At 42.3% G+C, this 16,134-nt stretch overlaps 1 pseudogene across 1 annotated transcript; it reads right to left on the reverse strand.

Moving 5' to 3' along the window:
• Positions 1-2,818: 2,818 nt before the first annotated feature.
• On the reverse strand, positions 2,819-16,092 carry LOC311107157 (dynein regulatory complex subunit 5-like; annotated as a pseudogene). The gene is made up of 4 exons: positions 15,939-16,092; positions 15,336-15,825; positions 14,990-15,063; positions 2,819-2,915 (listed from the first exon to the last, which is right to left on the reverse strand). The product of its transcript is annotated as a dynein regulatory complex subunit 5-like (transcript).
• Between the last annotated feature and the right edge of the window lie 42 nt (positions 16,093-16,134).

Consider the following 16,134-nt stretch of genomic DNA (forward strand, 5'->3'; position numbering starts at 1 on the left):
TAAAATAACAGTAGGGAGGCTATATATACAGGGGGGTACCGTTGCAGAGTCAATGTGCGGGGGCACCGGCTAGTTGAGGTAGTTGAGGTAATATGTACATGTGGGTAGAGTTAAAGTGACTATGCATAAATAATTAACAGAGTAGCAGCAGCGTAAAAAGGATGGGGTGGGGGGGCAGTGCAAATAGTCCGGGTAGCCATGATTAGCTGTTCAGGAGTCTTATGGCTTGGGGGTAGAAGCTGTTGAGAAGTCTTTTGGACCTAGACTTGGCACTCCGGTACCGCTTGCCGTGCGGTAGCAGAGAGAACAGTCTATGACTAGGGTGGCTGGAGTCTTTGACAATTTTGAGGGCCTTCCTCTGACACCGCCTGGTATAGAGGTCCTGGATGGCAGGAAGCTTGGCCCCAGTGATGTACTGGGCCGTACGCAGTACCCTCTGTAGTGCCTTGCGGTCGGAGGCCAAGCAGTTGCCATACCAGGCGGTGATGCAACCAGTCAGGATGCTCTCGATGGTGCAGCTGTAGAATTTTTTGAGGATCTGAGGACCCATGCCAAATCTTTTCAGTCTCCTGAGGGGAATAGGCTTTGTCGTGCCCTCTTCACGACTGTCTTGGTGTGTTTGGACCATGATAGATCGTTGGTGATGTGGACACCAAGGAACTTGAAGCTCTCAACCTGTTCCACTACAGCCCCGTCGATGAGAATGGGGGCGTGCTCAGTCCTCTTTTTTTTCCTGTAGTTGATAGATGAATTTGTGTATTAAAAATAATGACTAAAGAATTTCACCCCAAACACAGTATAAATGTTAGAATTATCATGTAGTGTCAACCCACTAACAGAGGGGGCGTTACTAACCATTCAAGGGGGAAGGCGGGAACTGTTTAAGAAAGGTGGGAGGAGCATAGTGTCTTTGTTTGTCAAGGAGTATAAAAACAGGATATTTGTGTTTTTGAGCAGAGCTCTCCTTAAATAAAATTTACTGATAATTACTTGTGGATTGTGGACCTTGAATCATTGATGATTAAAACCAGAGCTTTACAACCTCTGGTAATGATTCAAGCTTAGGTTGAATTAGAGATAAAAATTCACGTGACAGATTGGTCCTTCGAGCCGGATCTTAATACATCTTTATCGTTCTAGAGACACCGAAATCCGTGCACGGCCGGGTGATCGCATCCGTGAGAGAGTCCTGGCCTTCCACGTTAAGGTTAATAAACAGGCCGGTGATTACTCTTTATGAATGATAAAGACGTTAACAAGTTTGAAAAAGCATTTTAATCCAGACTGCAAGGAAAAGGTCAGTAATTTTTATTCATGGTTTTGGTAAAATGAGTTGAACTTAGTTTCCAAAGTCAAAGAAGGTAATAATTATTACGACAGGGAGGGTCCGCAATTGATCCTAGAGGTAAATAGCTATTACAAAAAAAAACTAGTCCGAAATGACATGGTAGTGAATTGCAATCACAAATGTAAACTAAGTTAATATTGTCATTGTACGAATTGCAGTATGACAGTATAAACAGGGAAATAATTATCATCGTGTGAGATGGATGTGTCAGGAGTTCTATATGCGACTGGGCATTTGCTAGAACTGTGCAAACAAGTTTAACAGATGGGGGCGGCAGGTAGCTTAGTGGTTAAGAGCGTTGTGCCAGTAACCGAAAGTTCGCTGGTTCTAATCCCCGAGCCAACTAGGTGAAAAATCTGTCGATGTGCCCTTGAGCAAGGCACTTAACCCTAATTGCTCCTGTAAGTCGCTCTGGATAAGAGCGTCTGCTAAATGACTAAAAATGTAAAAAATGTAAAATAAGGTCGTATGTGTGTGAGACTTAATCCCTCGGGAGACGTGATCATTATTTCAGGGGTGGAGGGAAAAAATAAGTCGCGTGAGGAAAATTGGGTAACTTACTCTTTTCATGAAACCGGAGTTTTAAATAGAAACTCTGGGTTAGGGGTTAAATAATTTTAAAGGGTTAATTACAAAAGCAAGAGGCGCACTAAGAGATTGGCTCCTACGGAAATAATTCGGGAGTGAATTATTTAAAAAACAAAAAGGGGGGGAGGGATTTCTTATTGTTCCACGATGGGAAAGGCATCTTCTAAACAAGTCCGAGAATTAACGGGAGATGAAAGATATATGTTAGGGAGGGATCGGAGAAATATGTTTTATGGGTCCATTTGGGAGAAGAGGTATGGATTTATTGGGCATCTCGATGTTGCATAGTTAGAAAATATGATTACGCAAATGCATATCAACTGTGGAGCAAATGTTAAAAAACAGCGAGCGGAGGGGCTAGAGACAGCGAGGGTATGGCTTTTTGAAGCGCGAAGGAGAGAGGAAGGAGAAAAGAGGAAGAAGTTAGAGATGGAGAGAGAAAGGGATATACAGAAAAAGGAAGTTTCAGGACCTCCCCCACAGCAAAGAGCAGAGAGGTTATATCCAGAGTTGGTAGAGCAAGCTTGGAAAGAAAGCCCAGATGACACCGTTGTCATGTGTAAAAGAAGATTAGGGGTGATCCCCGTCCTTCCCCCACCATATGACGGCCAAGCCGGAATGTTGGAAGGGCGGGAAGACGGGGGGCAGAGTAAAGAGGCCAGTGAAGAGAACAAAGAGGGGGAAGTTTTACAACAGGAGGTAGTCAGGTTAAGAATAGAATTGGATAGGGAGAAAGAGGCAGGGAAAGCTAGAGAAAGTAAACACAGAGAGTTTAAGAACAGGGAGTTAAAATGATTAGAAAACTACAATAAGCCAGGGAAGAAAGAGTGGGTAGATGATAACACAGGGGATGACCAGTACCCTTTGATAGCCTTGCCGAACTCAAGGGCTGGGGAGGAGCAGGCACCAGACACACTGGGTGTATATAGGGCATGGACACAGCGGGATGTAGTGAGAGCTATAGAGGGTGTAGTGCACCCTAAAACAGGAATAGAGGGGTTCAGGAGGGATTTGGAGAGTCTAGCGGCAAGCTTTAAGCTAAACACAGGGGAAATTGAAAGGGCAGTCAGAACCCTAGTTGGGAAAGATTGGGCAGCTGTTCGGGGGCAGTGGGTTGCAGGGGATGCCAATGGAGCAGTCCTACCATGGGCAGATGATGGGCAATATGTTGGGAAAATAACTGAATTGTGTAATAATTTAAGGGAATATTACCATCGACATGCTGACTTCTCCAAAGTACATGAATGTAAACAGGAAGACAGTGAGACCATCAGCCAATACTTAGAGAGACTGAGAAATGTATTTAACGCAAATAGTGGGATACCTGAGCCTCCCCAAGGGCAAGGTGATGATACTCCGTACCATCAACAGTTAAAAATAGCATTCCTTAGTGGAATGAGACCAGAAATAAGCAGGAATATTAAGAGAACTTTAGTGGGATGGGGAACTACATCGTTAGCCGAGGTCAGGAGATATGCAATCCATCATGAGCAGAATAGTAGACAGGATAGAGTAAAAAGGGAACAAAAGGGAGCAGAGTATTTAATTGCTACTCTGGGGGAGATAGCTGGGAGAAATAGAACTCCAGAAGAGGGGGGAGCGAGGCTTCGCTCTTTCCTGCCCTATGGGAAAGGAAGTAGGTGCTTTAACTGTGACAAAGAAGGACACTTTGTAAGGGAGTGTGAGGGGCCGTGTAAATACTGTAACGAGCCAGGTCATAACTATCGCGGCTGCAGCAATAAAAGAAGAGGCAAGCAAAATAATAGGGGGGGGGGGGAAAGAGAAAGGGCCTACAAACACCCACCACCCAGTTCCGGTAGGGAGGAAGAGGAAGATGAGGCATGACTAGAGCAAGGGGAAGATACTAAGACAGATAGTGAAGGAGAGGGGTCAGAGGATACCATTGATACGGGGTGTGAAGTGTTTGAATTGGAAACGATTGAATTGGCTCTGCAGCAAGAACAGAAACCATACCTCACCTTAACAATATTGGGAAAAAATATTAAATTATTGTGTGACACAGGGGCATGTCGCACAGCGATCTGTGTAGCCGACATGCCCAAAGGAATTAGAATTAATGGGGAAAAAATATGGTACGCTCGGCCTCGTGCCATCAATTTATAGAGCGATTATCGGCCCCGGTGACTTTACAACATGAAGATTCAGGGGGAGAGGTATGCATACCTGTACTTGTATCAAGCCTGTGTCCGGTCAATTTGCTAGGAAGGGATGCCATGACTCAGTTAAACGTAGCTGTAAAGCCAACGCTAAGGGGTATGAAGGCATATGTCGTAAGAGATAATATGGTATTGAGCGGGGAGGGAAAACCATGCTATTGGTATAGCCAGGATCTGCTAAGAGGGGGACTCACAGACATACCGAAATCACTAATGGACCTGAGTAATGAGTTAGTGATTGGATCAACCAAGATGACGGTAGATGACTTACACTGTACATTATGGTGTAATGAGCACCCAGGTCCTAACCCAGATTATGAGGAAGAATTGTTAAAAACCACAGAAAAAACAATTGGGTTAAAATGGGTTCACTATGATAAAAAACGGGCAGCTGTAGAGGTGGAGTTAGGACCACAAAGCCAGAGACTGTACAGAGAAAGGTGGAGCCCCCATGTTTCCCTAGTGAAAGAACCTTCAGAGGAATGGTTATCACTAGGTAAATGGATAAAACAGGGGAAAAACATCACTGACTGGCAAAATACACCAAATGGGGATCAGTATAGCCACTCCACTGGGAGATATAGAAGAAAATTGAATTGGAGAGCAAAAACCCAGCCCGGAGTCCACCTGGAGATAAATTTTAACGGATGACAGGAAGAGATTTTCTTAACTCAGGAACAGGAGGATGAGTTAGCAGCAATTCCATTCAAATTATGGTCACAAGGACCAGCCGATGTGGGACTAATTAAGGGGGTAGCTCCAGTACAAGTGATTCCTCGATCCGATCATAGACCATACCAAAAGCAATACCCTATGAAACCAGAAGCAATAAAAGGGATAACACCTACATTTGAGCATTTACTTAAGGGAGGGGTGATAATTCCTGGAGACGAGGCACAATGTAACTCTCCAGTATTTCCTGTTAAAAAGGCGGCACCTAGCGCCGACTGGAGGATGGTAATGGACTTGCAGGGGGTTAATAGAAATATCATTCCCAGAGCGCCATGTGTACCAGACCCACATACATTGCTGAACCAATTGAAACCAGAAAACTCCTATTTTACAGTGATAGATTTAGCTAATGCTTTCTTTAGTATCCCAGTTCATCCGGATAGTCAGGGGTGGTTTGGCTTTACTTTTCAGGGAAGAAAATGGACATACGCTAGGATGCCTCAGGGCTACTCGGAAAGTCCTACAATCTTTGCCCAGGCTATAACTAGGAATTTGGGAAAGTTTGAACCTCAGGAGGGAAGCCAAATGTTAGTTTATGTAGATGATATTCTATTGGCTAATCCCACTCAGGAGGGATGTAAGAGGGATACAATCCAATTGTTAACCTTCCTGGCAGAACAGGGACACAAAGTGAGCAAAAAGAAACTTCAACTTTGGCAGAGCGAGGTGATTTACCTAGGACACGCTATAACTCAGGAAGGGCGAATGTTAAACTCATCCAGGAAAACTGCTATACTTGAAGCGCCAAAACCATTGAACAAAAAACAAATGATGAGCTTTTTGGGGATGATAAACTACTGTAGAGCTTGGATACCGCATTATGCACTGCATACTGGGAAGTTAAGTGATCTTATCTATGGGAAGGCAATGGCAGCCCATGATAAAATCATTTGGAACTCTGACGCGAAGGAACAATTTATAGAGATAAAAAAGTTGCTCACTTCCCAAACAGCCTTAGCTTTTCCTAGATATGACAGGCCTTTTACCCAGACGGTAGATTGTAGGGAGGGATATATGACATCGGTTTTGACTCAAAAACATGGGGATAAGAACAAACCCATTGCATATTATTCATCTAAATTAGACCAGGTAGCACAAGCAATGCCACTATGTTTACAATCAGTGGTAGCTGCAGCTCAGGCAGTGCAAGATTCGGCATCAATAGTTTTGTACCACGATTTAACACTAAAGGTTCCGCATGCAGTATCCATACTGTTGTTGGAGCATAAAATGGTCTATATGTCACCTGCTAGACATTTATCTTGTATGATAATCCTGTTAAATATGCCTAATTTGACCATTGAACGGTGTACAACTCTAAACCCCTCTACTCTAGTTCCTATTGCGACAGATGGCAGCCCACATGATTGTATAACTGAAACTGAGAAACTTGTGTTGCCAAGACCTGACTTAAAAGACCTAGCCTTAGTGGATGGGGAAGTGACTATGTTTGTTGATGGTTCATCTAGAAAAAACCCTGATGGTACGAATGCTACAGGATATGCAGTTGTAACAGAGACTGACGTCTTGGAAGCTGAATCATTACCTAGAAATTATTCTGCACAACAGGCAGAGATAGTGGCTCTCACTCGGGCATGTCATTTGGGTAAAGGGAAAAAGGTTACTATTTACACCGATAGTGCCTATGCATTTAATACAGTACACGTATTTGCTGCACAATGGAGAAACAGGGGAATGGTAACCACTTCTGGCAAAACCATTACACATGCCCAGTTAATTTTGAATCTTTTAGATGCTGTACTCCTACCAGAGAAGTTAGCTATATGTAAATGTGATGCTCACACTAAAGGTGTAGATAGCATAAGCAACGGCAACAGAAAGGCAGATGAGGAAGCGAAAAAGGCAGGTGTCAAACCACAATCACCCACATACTTACATCTAAAAGAGGAGGTAGACATTGATAAAGCATTACTGATAGACAGCCAGTTAAGAGCACCGATGAAGGAAGTGAGTAGATGGGAGAAAATGGGAGCAGTCAAGAAGGGGGAAATGTGGCATCAAGGTAATTTACCTATATTACCAAAATCTCTGTTTAGATATGCAGCAATTTTGATACATGGACAAAGTCACGTATCAACCGGGGGAATGGTGGAAATAATTAGAAAGCACTTTGTAGCGTACGGGATAACAAATTACTTTAAATAAATTTGTTCTAGGTGTGTTATATGTGCACAAAGTAATCATCAAATGGGTAGAAGTCTTTCCAACCTCCTCCGCTGATGCATTCACAGTAGCTAAAGCTTTATGTCAGGAAATAATCCCTCGGTTCGGATTGCCAGAAACTATTTATTCCGACAATGGGTCTCACTTCTCCAACCAGGTAATAGATAATATTGGACAGAAGTTACATATTAATATGAAAAAACATTGTTCATATCATCCGGAATCAGCAGGTTTGATTGAACGCACTAATTCGACGATTAAATCACGTTTAAGAAAAACGCACATGAGTACAGGAAGAAATTGGGTACAATGTCTACCAATAGTATTAATGACGATAAGGGTAACACCGGATAAAGATGGGTTATCCCCCTTTGAAAAAGTGTTTGGGAGACCATATAGAATGCCCGAGTTAGGCAGACTAGAGGAGGCAGATACAGAAGTAGAAGGGACATTGGCGGGACATATGAGAAGACTGTTCATTAACCAAACACGTATGTCAAAGATTCTGTGTCCCACAGGAGAACTAAAGGAGAGGGTAACCCACTCTATCCAACCCGGAGACTGGGTGTGGATACAATCCCTAAAGAAGAAAGACTGGAAGCAGCCCCGTTGGGAAGGCCCCTACCAGGTTCTATTGGTCACCGCCTTTGCCATTAGAATAGCAGAGAGAGGAACCTGGGTCCATGTTACCCACTGCAAGAAGGTAGGACCACATACAAGCACCGCTTAGCACACGCAGAGTTGACGAGCGGAACTGCGCCACAGGGTGCGGGGGTCACCTCTGTCAACGAAGATCTCCTACCCAGACCTATCATCACTGTAGTGTGTTCCTAGGGTGTGAGTATGGGGTGGTACCGAGCAGAAGGACTCAAGACAGGAGAGGGTTGGGGGTTTTTGGGAATATGGGTGACCCTGAGCTGCATCATAGTCTCGGCAATAGTCGTGGTAGGTCAAAATCCACCACCACCTCGCACCAATTACGCTATGGCCTTACCATTATTAAGAAATAAAGGGAAAGCGACCCGACATACTGACCATCAAGGGCGAGTGATCTACAAAATAGGAGTCAGAGAAGGGTGGGGAGTAAGATTCCAAATTATGATTAGGGATCTTATCAGAGCGGATAAGCAAGCAACATGGGATTATAAGATCCCGTTGTATTTATGTTCAGCCCCCTCAGCGGATTGTTCCTGGGCTCAGGTATTTAGACATACTGGGGGAAGGAGATATGAGACGGGGGGGGGGGCTGGACGTCCAGATGGAGGATAAGAAGGTATAACGACATCCCCACGGAGATGGTAGTAACGATAGTAAAGGTCACTAAAGAGGACATGAAAATAACTTACTGGGCTTGCGCGGACGTATACGGACGGGATACTTGTCTAAGATTATATTTAATGGAGTCAAAAGATATAGAGGGAGCAGGTACTGGCATTAATCCATTAATGACAATAGACCGAGTAAATCAGTCAAGGGATGACGGAGTCAATTTGACTAACCCGTCCACTATGAAAGATTTTCTCCTCCAGGAATGGAACAATGGGGAAGTGGAGGGGGTCCCTGATGAGAATCTCTGGTTAAAGTGGATGAAATACACCGCTAGGGCCTTGGGGGAGACCAATTGTTATGCATGCTCCATTGGGCGACCGACAATGTTGACCGCCCCAATGCCAAAGGCAATGTTTCCCTGTGTATTAGACCTGGGGTCCAATCAAAAAGAGCCCAATTGCACAGGGATTGGGCTGGCAAAATTGACATACTCGGCCAGCCCACCTAGATTCACTTTAACTCCTGGCGAATACCAGTGTTACAGACATAGAAATGGCACCCGTAACTTGGGTGATTTTGATGGCTGTAAGGAGATAATTAATGTGACTGATTTAGATAAGGAAGGAAGGAAAAAAATTAGGAACCTAACCATCCCTCTGACTGATGTGTGGTGGGCATGCACAAAAAAAGGGAGTATTCGGCAGACATTACCAGAGGGATGGGTGGGTACTTGTGCACCAGTGTTGTTGGTCCAGCCTGTAAGAATTAGTCATCAAAGACCAGTGACAGGAAGAAGAATCAGAAGGAAAAGGAATATAGGTCAGGAAGGAAATAGCCCCATTTGGATAGATGGTATAGGCATCCCCAGGGGTGTTCCAGATGAATACAAAGCTATGAATCAGATATGGGAGGGGTTCACCACAACATTTTTCTGGTGGGTGACAATAAACAAAAATGTGGATTGGATTAATTATATCTATTACAACCAACAACGATTTATTAACCAGACTAGAGATGCAGTAAAGGGGATCTCCGAGCAATTATCGGCCACCTCACTTATGACCTGGGAAAATCGGTTAGCTCTGGATATGTTGCTGGCAGAAAGGGGTGGAGTCTGTAAAATGGTGGGGGGCCATTGTTGCACATTTATCCCTAACAACACCGCACCGGAGGGGACGGTGACCAGAGCTCTTGCAGGATTAACTGCGCTAAGTAAAGAATGGGCTGAAAACTCAGGAATTAGTACATCTTGGACAGGATGGTTTGATACCATGTTTGGTAAATGGAAAACCATAGCAGCAACCATCTTAGGGGCAGTCAGTGTTTGTATGGGAATTCTTGTATTATGTGGTTGTTGTCTTGTTCCCTGTGTCCGAGGATTGGTGAGCAAGGCGTTGGTGAATGCAGTATCTCACCAAATGATAAGAGATGGACCGACTCCGGACTCTGACCAGGAGAGCGGGAAATACGATCCTCCAGGCTTGGGGGATAACGACGACTTTGACCCTGAAAGACCGCAATTGGATGAAACGTTTATTGGTTCTGATGTATGAAGGTCATAGGGAAAATCCTAAAAAGAAGACCTATGATTGGATGTAGATAAATAGAACTGATCTCTGAGATTAAACATGTTTGTAAATACATTTATCCTGAAGATGAAACCATTTAGTCAAAAGGGTGGATTGATAGATGAATTTGTGTATTAAAAATAATGACTAAAGAATTTCACCCCAAACACAGTATAAATGTTAGAATTATCATGTAGTGTCAACCCACTAACAGAGGGGGCGTTACTAACCATTCAAGGGGGAAGGCGGGAACTGTTTAAGAAAGGTGGGAGGAGCATAGTGTCTTTGTTTGTCAAGGAGTATAAAAACAGGATATTTGTGTTTTTGAGCAGAGCTCTCCTTAAATAAAATTTACTGATAATTACTTGTGGATTGTGGACCTTGAATCATTGATGATTAAAACCAGAGCTTTACAACCTCTGGTAATGATTCAAGCTTAGGTTGAATTAGAGATAAAAATTCACGTGACAGTAGTCCACAATCATCTCCTGTTGCATTATTTGTTCTGTTGTTTCTGGAGGATTAAATTGAAATTGCAACCAACTTTCTATGGCTTGTTTTAGAAATAGTGATATTTGGGAGATTATTTCCTTTTCAAATAACTGAAAGTGAGAGGTTGTAATCTGAATAAAGGGAAAAAGGCCATTCTTGAACATTGGGTGAGACAATCTTACTAATTCGCTAGAGAACCAGTTCGGATTTAAGTATAACTTTTGTATGACTGAAGCTTTTAGTGATAGGACTAATGCTTTAATATTTAATCATTTCTGTCTTCCGAATTCATATTCATTATATAAATTGGCCCGTTTAATTTTGTCTGGCTTGCCATTCCAAATAAATTTGAATATTTTTTTCTCATATAATTTAAAAAACGGTTTGCTAGGCGTAGTTAAGACCATAAGCAAATAGGTAAACTGGGATAATACTAAAGAGTTAATCTCCTGAGTGGCGCAGTGGTCTAAGGCACTGCATCGCAGTGCTAGTTGTGCCACTAGAGATCCTGGTTCGAATCCAGCCTCTGTCGTAGCCGGCCGTGACCGGGAGACCCATGGGGCGGCGCACAAGTCGTCCAGGGTAGGGGAGGGAATGGCCGGCAGGGATGTAGCTCAGTTGGTAGAGCATGGCGTTTGCAACGGCAGGGTTGTGGGTTCGATTCCCACGGGGGGCCAGTATGAAAAATATAATGTATGCACTCACTAACTGTAAGTCGCTCTGGATAAGAGCGTCTGCGAAATGACTAAAATGTTAAATCAGAGTTATTTTTCCACAAATTTACAGGTATTTACCTTTCCATGGTAGCAAAATCTTATCTATTTTTTGCTAACTTTCTATTAAAATGTATTTAAAGTGAGATCATTTATTGCATTTGGGATATGTATTCCGAGTATATCCACATCACCATCAGACCATTTTATTGGTAAACTACACGGTAATGTAACATTTTTATTTTTTTGTGATCCAATACGTAATATAGTACATTTATCATAATTTGGTTGTAATCCAGAGAGGTTAGAAAATGTATCTAGTTCCTCTATGAGACTGTGGAGGGATTCAAGTTGTGGATTTAAAAGAAAACATGAATCATCAGTGTAGAATGACACCTTTGTTTTTAAACCCTGGATTTCTAATCCCTTGACATTATTGTTGGATCTGATTTGAATAGCTAACATCTCGATGGCCATAATAAATAGATATGCCGATAGTGGACAACCTTGTTTCACTCCTCTTGACAGTTTAAAACCTTCTGAGAAATAGCCATTATTTACTATTTTACACCTAGGGTTACTATACATGATTTTAACCCAATTTATAAGAGATTCTCCAAAATTGAAATGCTCCAGGCATTTATACAGTAACCCCAGTCGTACTTTATCAAATGCCTTTTCGAAGTCTGCTATGAATAGCAGGCCTGGTTTCCCAGATTTGTCATAGTGTTCTATTGTTTCCAGTACTTGCCTTATATTATCTCCAATGTATCGTCCATGTAAAAAACCTGTCTGATTAGAATGAATAATGTCCGACAATACCTTTTTAATTCTATGCGCTATACATTTTGCTATAATTTTTGCATCACAACACTGAAGTGTAAGGGGCCTCCAATTTCAGTAATAATTAAATCAGACCTTCTTCTTGAGTGTCTGATAATCTACCATTTACATAGGAGTGGTTAAAACATGCTAATAACGGTCCTCTGAGTATATCAAAAAAGGTTTGGTATACCTCGACTGGTATGCCATCCAACCCTGGAGTTTTCCCGTACTTAAAGTCTTTAATTGCATCCAGAAGTTCCTCCTCTGTAATTTCACCTTCACATGAGTCTTTCTGTATGGCTGTTAATTTTACATTATCAATACAAAAAAATCTCTACAATTAGCTTCAGTTAGAGGAGATGAAGGCGACTGAAACGAAAACATATGCTTAAAGTACTTTGTTTCCTCCTTCAAAATATCATTTGGTGAATCATGGGTGACTCCGTCATTTGTAACCAGTTTCAGTAAATTCTTTTTGGTAGCATTTCTATGTTGAAGATTTAAAAATAATTTGGTTCATTTTTCCCCATATTCCATCCAGTTTGCTTCATTTTTATAATATATTACACTTGATCTTTCTTGAATATGTTTCTCCATTCTTTTAGTTTTTCCTCTAATTTATTCTGAGCCTCTATGTTACAGTTTTTATTGCTATCTATCTGTTCTGTTAGACCTATTTCCTTTGTTAGTATGGACGCTTTTGTTTTCGAGATGATTACTGAATTGCATGGCCTCTAAAGGCACATTTAAAGGTGTCCCATACAATAAGGGGATTTTCTGTACCTATGTTATGTCGGAAAAAATCAGTTATACATTTCTCTGTCCTAGTTAAAAACAAGTTATCATCCAATAGGCTTTGATTAAATGTCCAATATCCTCGCCCACGTGGAAATTCAGTAAGAGTAATGTATATGCCAATTATATGATGGTCCGACCGCATTCTGTCCCCTATCAGCACTTTTTAAACTTTTGGTGCCAACGAGAATGAAATAAGAAAGAAGTCAAGATGACTAGCTTGATTGAGTCTCCGCCATGTATATCTTACTAGATCAGGATATTTAAGCCTCCGTATATCTACTAGTTCTAATGTATCCATGACATTCACGATTTCTTTAAGAGCATGAGGGTGATAGTTTGTAGTGTGATTTCCTTTACGGTCCATTGAGCTATTTAAAACAGTATTATAATCTCCCACCATAATAATAGAGTCTTGAATTGCTTACAGGGTTGATAATTTATTATATATATTGTCAAAGAAGTGTGGATCATCATTATTTGGTCCGTAAAGGTTAATGAGCCATATCTGTTTATGGTCCAATAACATATTTAAAATAATCCATCTACCTTGCGCATCTGTTTGGACAATTTGCACATTCGGATCGAAATTACTGTTAATTAATATCATCACCCCTTTTGAGTTTTTTTTTCCCATGGGAGAAGTATATTTGCCCCCCCCCCCCCCCCCCCCCCCCCCCTCCCCCCTCCCCCCTCCCCATTCCTTTTTCCACGCAACTTCATCTAGAATTGTTGAATGAGTTTCCTGTAAACAATATATATTATATTCAGACCGTAATCTTGCTCTGAAGAAACCTAGAACAGCTCGGGTCAAGGATACATACAGTGCCTTCAGAAAGTATTCACACCCCTTGACTTACAACCTGAATTTAAAATGGATTCACTTTAGATTTGTCACTGGCCTACACACAATACCCCATAATAACAAAGTGGAATTATGTTTTTCGAAATGTTTACAAATTAATTAAAAATGAAAAGCTGAAATGTCTTGAGTCAATAAGTATTCAACCCCTTTGTCATGGCAAGCCTAAATAAGTTCAGGAGTAAAAATGTGCTTAACAAGTCACATAATAAGTTGCATGGACTCACTCTGTGTGCAATAATAGTGTTTAACACGATGACTGCCTCATCTCTGTACCCCACACATACAATTATCTGTAAGGTCCCTCAGACGAGCAGTGAATTTCAAACACAGATTCAACCACAAAGGGAGGTTTTCCAATGCCTCGCAAAGAAGGGCACATTTGGTAGATGTGTTAAATAAAAAAATTAAATAAAAAATATATGTATTATATGATAGGATAGGAACAAGGGTTTTAGTCTTGATAACCTTGAAACCCCTGGTTGAATAGAATGTAGGCTACCATCGAATAGGCTACTGCCTGGCACAATGTCTCTCCAAAGTTCTATTGTACTGTCAACAGTGTTTTATTGTCATGTCTGAGACAAGTGTTTTCTATTTCAGCATACACTATACCAAGGTCAGACATATTGATGGTGCTGTATGTGACAGTTTTGCTATGTGGGTGATTTTTTATCCCGTGAACTCCAGTTCCACTCCCAGGGATAAAACTGACACCTGAAAGGCAAAGCTGCACGAGAGCGAGGGAAAAATCATCCCATAGGAAAACGACTCCTACTCAACTTTCTATTATTGTGTATTTCTGATATGCATATGAATAATTGAAGATGCAAACAGCTTGGATTGTGGAGCTAGCTTTTTTTGTAGAGCTAACATTTGTCTGTTTACTTTATCATTAGAACCAAATCTATATAAAACACCCTCTCTTTGTTTAACGTTTGATCAGTTATTTGTAGTTGTTGAAATACAGTACCATTTGTTTGCAACAGATTCAACATTGATGCTTAAATACTTCCTACTACATTACAACTTGACTGTTGACAAATTAGTTGTTATTAGTTAGTTTCACTGAATCTAAATTTGAATGATCTAAAACAATGACAATGTTTAAAACTATGGTACTTTTGGTACTGGCCCCCCTCGTCCCCCAGCCGGTTCTGACTCAGGTTGAGGGGCAGGCTGGAGTTCTTGGCCAGGGCATAGGCTATAGCCTGGGCCCCGGCCCCCGAATGTTGTTGTCGTTGGCAGTGAGGCTCTCCAGCTTTCTCCAGTTTAGTTTCATTTACACATAATGAATATACAATAATGACATGAGAAAACGTGATAAAAGGGTACACATGTGCAGGTGAGGTAGGCAACCCAACAAAATCTCACCTGTTGAGCAGCTTGCCCGGGCACCCCGGTCCCCAATGAGTTTGTGGGGGAGGTTGAGCTACCTGAGGGACGGGTGGTCCAGGAGGTTGTTCACCAGCTGACGACACTTCTCGTCGTCCACTTTGCTTTGGTGCACCTGCAACGATAGGGGAGATTATGGGTTTAAAATCAGTCTCAAGAGCAGGGAGGCTTGGCAGATAGGTTTATGTGGCAATAATGTATAGCTTTAGCTTAACCTGCCCAGATGTTAAAAAATATATGAAATAAAACAACAAGCTGGAATCAAATGTAATTATTTCCTCTGCTACAACAAATTACAAATATGTGATGTTGTGGTATATTATGCCATGTAGCCAAGAAGCAATGAATCCCTGTGCTGTGGCATAATAACAGTTGTTTCAAACAGACCTTGGCCAGCGACTCGCAGACGCGGAAGATGAACTCAGAGGTTCCTCTCAAACTTTGTGCAACAGCCCTTGACCCGGTAGACCACATGCAGCTCCTCCAGGTGGCTCAGCTTGTCCAGCAGGATGCCAAAGTCAAAGTGGTCCATGGATGGCCCGTCCATGCCCATGTCGCTGGCTGAGTCCGGGCTGTCGTCCTCTTCAGACTTCTGGAGCTCCTTAATGGGCGGCAGCAGCTGTGAGACATCCAGCCTCTTCACGTAGTTCCGGCACAGAGGCACCATGCCCAGCACCATCTTAGGGTCGGTCACATCGAGGATGAAGAGCTCGATGATGTTCTCCAGGTGCCTCGACTATGAGGAGACGTCGCACAGGCCCCAGTGCTGTTTGCAGTAGCCGTCGTCGCTGATCAGGTTGGCGTGCCACCTGCAGGGGCAGGGAGGAAGAGAGCCTCTCCAGGACGTAGTCTTTGTGGCTGGGGAGGATGGGCTTCTCTGTGACAAAGGTATAAAGAGGTTGTATTCTGTGATCAAATAAACAACTGAATTGATTAATTGACTGACAATTGACTGAATAAATTACATACAATATGTAGAACAAAACATACCTTCAAAGTTTCTTACTATGTGTTGCAGGCAGAGGTTGGATAAAACGGGCATTACTGCAAGGGACCACTCTGGATCTTTTGCAATGATCCTGTGCATGTTCCTTGGGTCTGCAGCCACTGGGGGATACATGCCAGCCCAAGGGGACTTGGACATTTGCAGTCATGTTAGGGATTGTTATGAATTACTTGTTCAAAA

The sequence above is a fragment of the Coregonus lavaretus genome (genome assembly GCF_964263955.1).
Source record: "Coregonus lavaretus genome assembly, chromosome: 31".
In the NCBI taxonomy this organism is placed as follows: Eukaryota; Metazoa; Chordata; class Actinopteri; order Salmoniformes; family Salmonidae; genus Coregonus; species Coregonus lavaretus.